General features: G+C 48.1%; 1 long non-coding RNA gene across 1 annotated transcript; it reads left to right on the top strand.

The window, feature by feature from the left end:
• Positions 1–227: 227 nt before the first annotated feature.
• LOC144888291 (uncharacterized) lies at positions 228–1,416 on the top strand. The gene is made up of 3 exons (XR_013620888.1): positions 228–364; positions 492–629; positions 721–1,416. It is a non-coding gene; the product is annotated as an uncharacterized LOC144888291 (long non-coding RNA).
• Positions 1,417–7,549: the final 6,133 nt, after the last annotated feature.

Here is a 7,549-nt window from a genome sequence, read left to right as displayed (position 1 = left end):
CTGGGCAGATCAAATCAATCTTTTCAAGATGCTACCAGTGCTAAATGCTTCTTCAGAACCTGCATGTATTCTGGAAGTGAACAAGAAAGCTTTGTTGAAACAAGGATCCGAACGTACAACACTCAAAAGGTGAAATCTAGTTCCAGCATCCTTCCAGACGAGAGTAGCACCAATGAACACCTCAAGAGGAGTGACCTTCAGGCATGGGTGTGGTACCAGTGTCTCAAGCAAAACATTGAGTATCCTTCTATCACTGACAGAGGATGGGAAAATACAGATGATGGTATCAGGCCAATATGGTTTACCTGCCCGCAACTCCCTCCAAGCCTCTCCAAGAAAAAGAGCAAGAAAAGACAAATTCAAAGTAAGTATACTAAAAATATATCATTACTTTGATCATTGCTTTTCGTTCCTGTCATAAAGTTCCTCCAATGTATTCCCACTGGCAGTGCATTCATCCAGATTAAATATGTGTAACCTTCCACTTACAGGTCTCGCGGAGTATGATGCAGATTTAGAAGATGCAGTAGAAGAGAGAAGCCAGCCTTCAAGGAAGAAGAGACACAGGAATACAAGCAGAAAACATGTACAAGACAGTGAAGTTCACTGTAGAGAAAGAGAAAAGCAAGGTAGATAAGTCCAAAATGCAATCGTAATTTTGTTATTTTTATATGATTTACTGTTTTGAATCCCGACTATATCCATTCACATTTTTTATAGGTATCGGTGGGGCAGAAGAAAGAGCAGAAGAATCTGAAGTTGATGAAGAGTACCAAGGAGATGGGGAAAATTCGGAGAGCACCATGGAACAACTTTCTTCGGATACCTGTGGACTTTATTCAGACTTTCAGAGTGAAGAGAGTGATCTTGATCTTGATCTTAGTAACTGAGGATTATGTGCCTTTTGAACAACATATTTTTCCCAAAGCATAACCAAAGCCGGGGATCATATTGAATGGGAATTCAGATACATTTTATAAACCTGTGTAGTTTGGTAGACGAAGCAAAACTGACTAGGAGCCGTTCAGCGGCAGCCATCTTGGATTTATTGTTCATCCATGATTTAGGGGATGATCTATTGAGCTAGTGTCATGATAAACCAACTAAATGGATAACCAGACTTTGGAAACCAAGAAATTGAATCAAAATGTATTGTAATATATATTATGGAGCACAAGACATGACTGAATCTGCCACATCGGTGGCCAGTATTGGCAGCCATCTTAGATTTCTTTATGAACCAATGATTTCACTGAAATAAAAAGTACAAATATGGATTCCTTGACCCCAAAAACATATGACTGGACACCAAAATTATAATCATATCACACTCGGAACTGAAGTTATAGCAGTTTCCGTAATACGGAAGTTGCCCGGCGGCCATTTTGTTAATAAAGTACCGATTGTTAATTTTTATGGCTGAGTTATGACTGAGTTATCTTTCTTTATCATAATAGGCCACAATCAGTTGAAAAAAAATCATCTATGGGTAAAAGCAACTCTCAGAAATACTATTTTAGCTATTCTGGTGGCCATCTTGGATTTGAGGCAAATTTCAGGGTGGCCCACAAGCTTATTCGACAGAGTATGATCAAAAGTATATAAATCCACTGAGAAAACCTTGACTGGAAAACGGCGCCATTTCTGCCTGGCATGGACCTGTCTATGTTGTACGGTCCACCAAACAGTGATGACTCCATCTACATCTCACTGTCTGATAATATGGACCAACTTCTATCTACTCATCCCAACTCTCTCTTCCTCATATGTGGTGATTTCAACTGTCATCATGCCAGGTGGCTGGGTGTGGGTACCTCCCTCACCAGCCATGGCTCCTCAGCAAAGGACTTCTGCGACTCACTGGGACTGACACAATCTGTCAATTTCCCGACCTGGATCTCAGTCAACGGAGCATCTTCTCTTCTGGACTTGGTTATGAATAACTTCCCTGAAAATTTCTGCTGCTCTTCTTCTGCGCCAATCGGATCATCTGATCATGTCCTTGTTAAAGTGGACATCTCTCTGACCATTCTCAGGGAGCCTGCTCAGCATCGACGAGTCTGGCATTTCACTCAGGCCAACTGGCACGGTCTTCAAGCAGCCATTAATCATCTGGACTGGTCTCCCATCTCTACCACCTCTGACATCAACTCATCCTGGGAATTCTTCCAAAGTAAATTGCTCTCCCTCATGCACAGATTTACCCCATCTCGTCTTCAGTTGTCATACCCTTCCTCCCGTCCATGGTACACGGAATCTTGTGGTGAGGCTGTTGCCCAGAAACAACTTGCCTTCGTCTCCTGGAAAGCAAATCCAACGGAAGGAAATCTCATTTCCTTTCACAAAGCCCGAAACAAGTGTGTGTCCACCCTCAGGAGAGCCAGGAAACAATATCTCTCCGTTCTCAAGACCGAACTCTCTTATCTGTCTCCCTCTTCCAAATCCTGGTGGCGTCTGGTCAAATCCGTTTCTGGTGTTTGTTCCCCCTCCATCCCCTCCCTTACCTCAAATGGCTACACAGCTGACTCCGCACGTGAAAAAGCTGAATGCCTCAACTCTGTGTTTGCCTCTAAATCTTGTGTCACAAACCCATCCCTCTCTGTACCCACCATACCCAGTCGTACCCAGCTGCTTCTGGACTCCGTGTCCTTTCCTCCTGACAAGGTGGAAAAGTTTCTGTCAACCCTCGACTCTGATTCTGCAACTGGACCCGACGGCATCAGCCCACGGGTCCTAAAATCCTGCTCTGCCGCTCTATCTCACCCTCTCTCTGTTCTCTTCACCCTCTCTTTTGCTCAAGGTCAACTGCCATCTGCTTGGAAATCAGCCAACATCACCGCTTTGCACAAAAAAGGTGCAAAAACAGATCCTAGCAACTACAGACCAATCAGCCTTCTCCCAATTATCAGCAAAGTCATGGAATCCATCATTGCTTTGGATATGAAATCTTTCCTCTTCTCCAATGGCTTGATCTCTGAGCATCAATTTGCTTTCAGACCAGGTCACTCTACTCTGGACATGCTGCTTCTGCTGTCTCAACAATGGATGGAGGTCCCCAATGCCAAACAGGAAATTAGAGCCGTCTCCCTCGACATATCACGTGCCTTTGATACGGTCTGGCACCCCGCTCTGCTCACCAAACTCTCCTCCTTTGGTATCCATGGAAATCTCCACGCATGGCTGGCTGACTTCCTCTCTAGTCGTCGTCAACGTGTGGCCCTGAATGGGGTTCTCTCATCTCCTCTTCCTGTTCAGGCTGGAGTTCCCCAAGGCAGTGTTCTGGGCCCTGTGCTTTTTCTGGTCTTCATCAATGATCTCTCTGACTCTCTTGAAAATCCTCTGTATCTCTTTGCTGATGACGACTCTCTGCCGCTCCATTCCTCTTCCCTCAGATCGGCAGTCTGCAGCCTCCTCACTCTCTGAAGACCTGGACAAAATCACAGACTGGTCAAACAAGTGGAACATGTCTTTCAATCCTGGCAAATCTCACACTCTTACGATGTCTCTCCGAAAAGATCGACTGGACAACCCTCCCATCTACTTTCTCAACAATCCTCTCCAAGAAGTTCTGTCACTCAAGCTTTTGGGTCTCACTATCTGCCATGATCTTTCTTGGGAAAACCACATTTCCAGGCTGGCCTCCAAAGCCAGTCGCCGACTGGGCATCCTCCGTCGTGCGAAGTCCTTCCTCGGCACACCTGAGCTCCTCACCACATACAAGGCTTTCATCCGCAGCTCAATGGAATACTGTTCTCCCCTATGGGCCGGTGCTCCTGCCTCACTCCTAGCTCGGCTTCACGCTGTTGAAACCAAAGCTTTCAGAATTATTGGAATCTCCCGCGATGAAGCTATCTCTGAGGGCCTTTCACTCACTCACCGCAGGCAGGTAGGTGGTCTTTCTGTCTTCTACCGACTCCTCTCCAGCCTTGCACCCCCAGCTCTCTCTGTGCTCTGTCCCCCAAATATTCCTACAGGTCGCACAAGATCTGCCAGCAACCCTCTGATGGTTAAACTGCCGAAATCTCGGCTCTCTGCTCACCTTCACTCTTTCATTCCTCTTTTCTCCCGCCTCTGGAACAAACTCCCTCACTCCCTTCAATCCCACTCCTCCCTCCAGGTCTTTAAAACAGCTGTTCACCACCATCTCTTATCTTCCCCCATCCAAAACCTTGATCTTTTCTACCCCCGCTAATTCACCCCAGATCCACCTTGTTTGAAATTCCAACTTCTTTCCTGGAAGTCCTGGCCGTGTCCATATGTTTTATACCTCTCCCACCCCCCCCCCTTCCCATGCCCCACCCCCCAAAGCCCTCGCCCTCTCTCAGATCTCTCGATGTCTCCATGTCTCTCGGTCCCTGCTCTCAAATGTTGTGTTTGTGTCCTTCCCCCGCTCTCCCCATCTTGTCTACCGCTCCCGATGTTATATGTTTTTGTGTCGGTTTGTCTTTCTGTGTGATTAATGTTCGCCCTTTCACGAGCCTAGATCTTGTATACAAAAAAACAAAAACAAAAAAAAAGCCCCAAACATCCCCAATTTCTCCCCAGCCCCACACACCACCCCCAACTTCGCCCCAGCCCCACACACCCCCAACTTCGCCCCAGCCCCACACACCCTCAATTTCTCCCCGGCCCCACACACCCCAACGTCGCCCCAGCCTTGCACACCTCCTCCCTCCCACCCCCAGAGCCGGATCATCAATTCACAGCCAGAACACAACATCTGTCCAACCTCAAGAATTAACTTTCAAAGTTTTTGCCCACATGTAAAACCTGGTGGCATCTTGGTAAGTCTGTCTGTGAAGAATATTCCCCATCCATCCCTTCCCTCTCTTCAATGGCAACACATTCGACTCCACTCGTAAAACGGCCAAATGCCTCAATTATGTTTTGCTTTAAAATCCTGTGTTCCCAACCCCTCGCTCCTTTTCCCTCCATTCCGTCACACGCAACTGCCACCGGACAATGTCTACTTCAACTGAGAAGGCGGAGAAGTTTCTGTCAACCCTCAACCTTGATTCTGCAACTGGACAGGATGGCATCAGCTCATGTGTCCCAAAACATACTCTGCTGCTCTTGTACTTTCTTTCTCTGTGTTTTTCTCTCTTTCTCCGTCTTTCTCTCTTTCTCCGTCTTTCTCTCTTTTTCTCGCTACCTCTGTGCGATCCTGTCGCTACCTCTGTGCGATCCTGTCGCTACCTCTGTGCGATCCTGTCGCTACCTCTGTGCGATCCTGTCGCTACCTCTGTGCGATCCTGTCGCTACCTCTGTGCGATCCTGTCGCTACCTCTGTGCGATCCTGTCGCTACCTCTGTGCGATCCTGTCGCTACCTCTGTGCGATCCTGTCGCTACCTCTGTGCGATCCTGTCGCTACCTCTGTGCGATCCTGTCGCTACCTCTGTGCGATCCTGTCGCTACCTCTGTGCGATCCTGTCGCTACCTCTGTGCGATCCTGTCGCTACCTCTGTGCGATCCTGTCGCTACCTCTGTGCGATCCTGTCGCTACCTCTGTGCGATCCTGTCGCTACCTCTGTGCGATCCTGTCGCTACCTCTGTGCGATCCTGTCGCTACCTCTGTGCGATCCTGTCGCTACCTCTGTGCAATCCTGTCGCTACCTCTGTGCAATCCTGTCGCTACCTCTGTGCAATCCTGTCGCTACCTCTGTGCAATCCTGTCGCTACCTCTGTGCAATCCTGTCGCTACCTCTGTGCAATCCTGTCGCTACCTCTGTGCAATCCTGTCGCTACCTCTGTGCAATCCTGTCGCTACCTCTGTGCAATCCTGTCGCTACCTCTGTGCAATCCTGTCGCTACCTCTGTGCAATCCTGTCGCTTCCTCTGTGCAATCCTGTCGCTTCCTCTGTGCAATCCTGTCGCTACCTCTGTGCAATCCTGTCGCTCCCTGTGTGCAATCCTGTCGCTACCTCTGTGCAATCCTGTCGCTACCTCTGTGCAATCCTGTCGCTACCTCTGTGCAATCCTGTCGCTACCTCTGTGCAATCCTGTCGCTACCTCTCTGCAATCCTGTCGCTACCTCTGTGCAATCCTGTCGCTACCTCTGTGCAATCCTGTCGCTACCTCTGTGCAATCCTGTCGCTACCTCTGTGCAATCCTGTCGCTACCTCTGTGCAATCCTGTCGCTACCTCTGTGCAATCCTGTCGCTACCTCTGTGCAATCCTGTCGCTACCTCTGTGCAATCCTGTCGCTACCTCTGTGCAATCCTGTCGCTACCTCTGTGCAATCCTGTCGCTACCTCTGTGCAATCCTGTCGCTACCTCTGTGCAATCCTGTCGCTACCTCTGTGCAATCCTGTCGCTACCTCTGTGCAATCCTGTCGCTACCTCTGTGCAATCCTGTCGCTACCTCTGTGCAATCCTGTCGCTACCTCTGTGCAATCCTGTCGCTACCTCTGTGCAATCCTGTCGCTACCTCTGTGCAATCCTGTCGCTACCTCTGTGCAATCCTGTCGCTACCTCTGTGCAATCCTGTCGCTACCTCTGTGCAATCCTGTCGCTACCTCTGTGCAATCCTGTCGCTACCTCTGTGCAATCCTGTCGCTACCTCTGTGCAATCCTGTCGCTACCTCTGTGCAATCCTGTCGCTACCTCTGTGCAATCCTGTCGCTACCTCTGTGCAATCCTGTCGCTACCTCTGTGCAATCCTGTCGCTACCTCTGTGCAATCCTGTCGCTACCTCTGTGCAATTCTGTCGCTACCTCTGTGCAATTCTGTCGCTACCTTTGTGCAATCCTGTCACACCCCCTCTCAGCTTCCCTCATGCCACACCTGGTTTTCCCCCATGCCACACCTGGTGCAATTATGTTGCTACCTCTGTGCAATTATGTCGCTACCTATGTGCAATTATGTCGCTACCTATGTGCAATTATGTCGCTACCTATGTGCAATTATGTCGCTACCTCTGTGCAATTCTGTCGCTACCTCTGTGCAATTCTGTCGCTACCTCTGTGCAATTCTGTCGCTACCTCTGTGCAATTCTGTCGCTACCTCTGTGCAATTCTGTCGCTACCTCTGTGCAATTCTGTCGCTACCTCTGTGCAATTCTGTCGCTACCTCTGTGCAATTCTGTCGCTACCTCTGTGCAATTCTGTCGCTACCTCTGTGCAATTCTGTCGCTTCCTCTGTGCAATTCTGTCAAGTCAGGCAGAGTAATGAGTAATGAATTTTCAAACATGAGATGTGCAAGACTCTTGCCTTTTTTGAAAACATGTCAATAATGCATATTGGATTGTGGAGCAATGGAGAATGTGGACCAATATGCTCTTTTGAAGAATACATTAAATCTAATAAATATATGAGCATAATTAAACTGGCTACATACTACCAAGGTGATATAATATGTGAATCTTGGGTTATTTGTTATGGTCGTCAGGCCTTTCCCCAAAAGGTATCTCTGGTTCACCTCACGTGAGTGTTTGTTGCATGAGGTTTGCCAACGAATAGCTTATATTGTGCAAATGCCACCCCATAATCGGAACTGAAATGGAAATTCTGTACTTCAGGAAACAAATTTCCCCTCAAATAACTGAAAGG

Source organism: Myxine glutinosa, chromosome 11, assembly GCF_964187855.1.
Source record: "Myxine glutinosa chromosome 11, kmMyxGlut1.1, whole genome shotgun sequence".
In the NCBI taxonomy this organism is placed as follows: Eukaryota; Metazoa; Chordata; class Myxini; order Myxiniformes; family Myxinidae; genus Myxine; species Myxine glutinosa.
The sequence above is the reverse complement of the archived record's forward strand: the minus strand, read 5'-3'. Positions and strand labels throughout refer to the sequence as shown.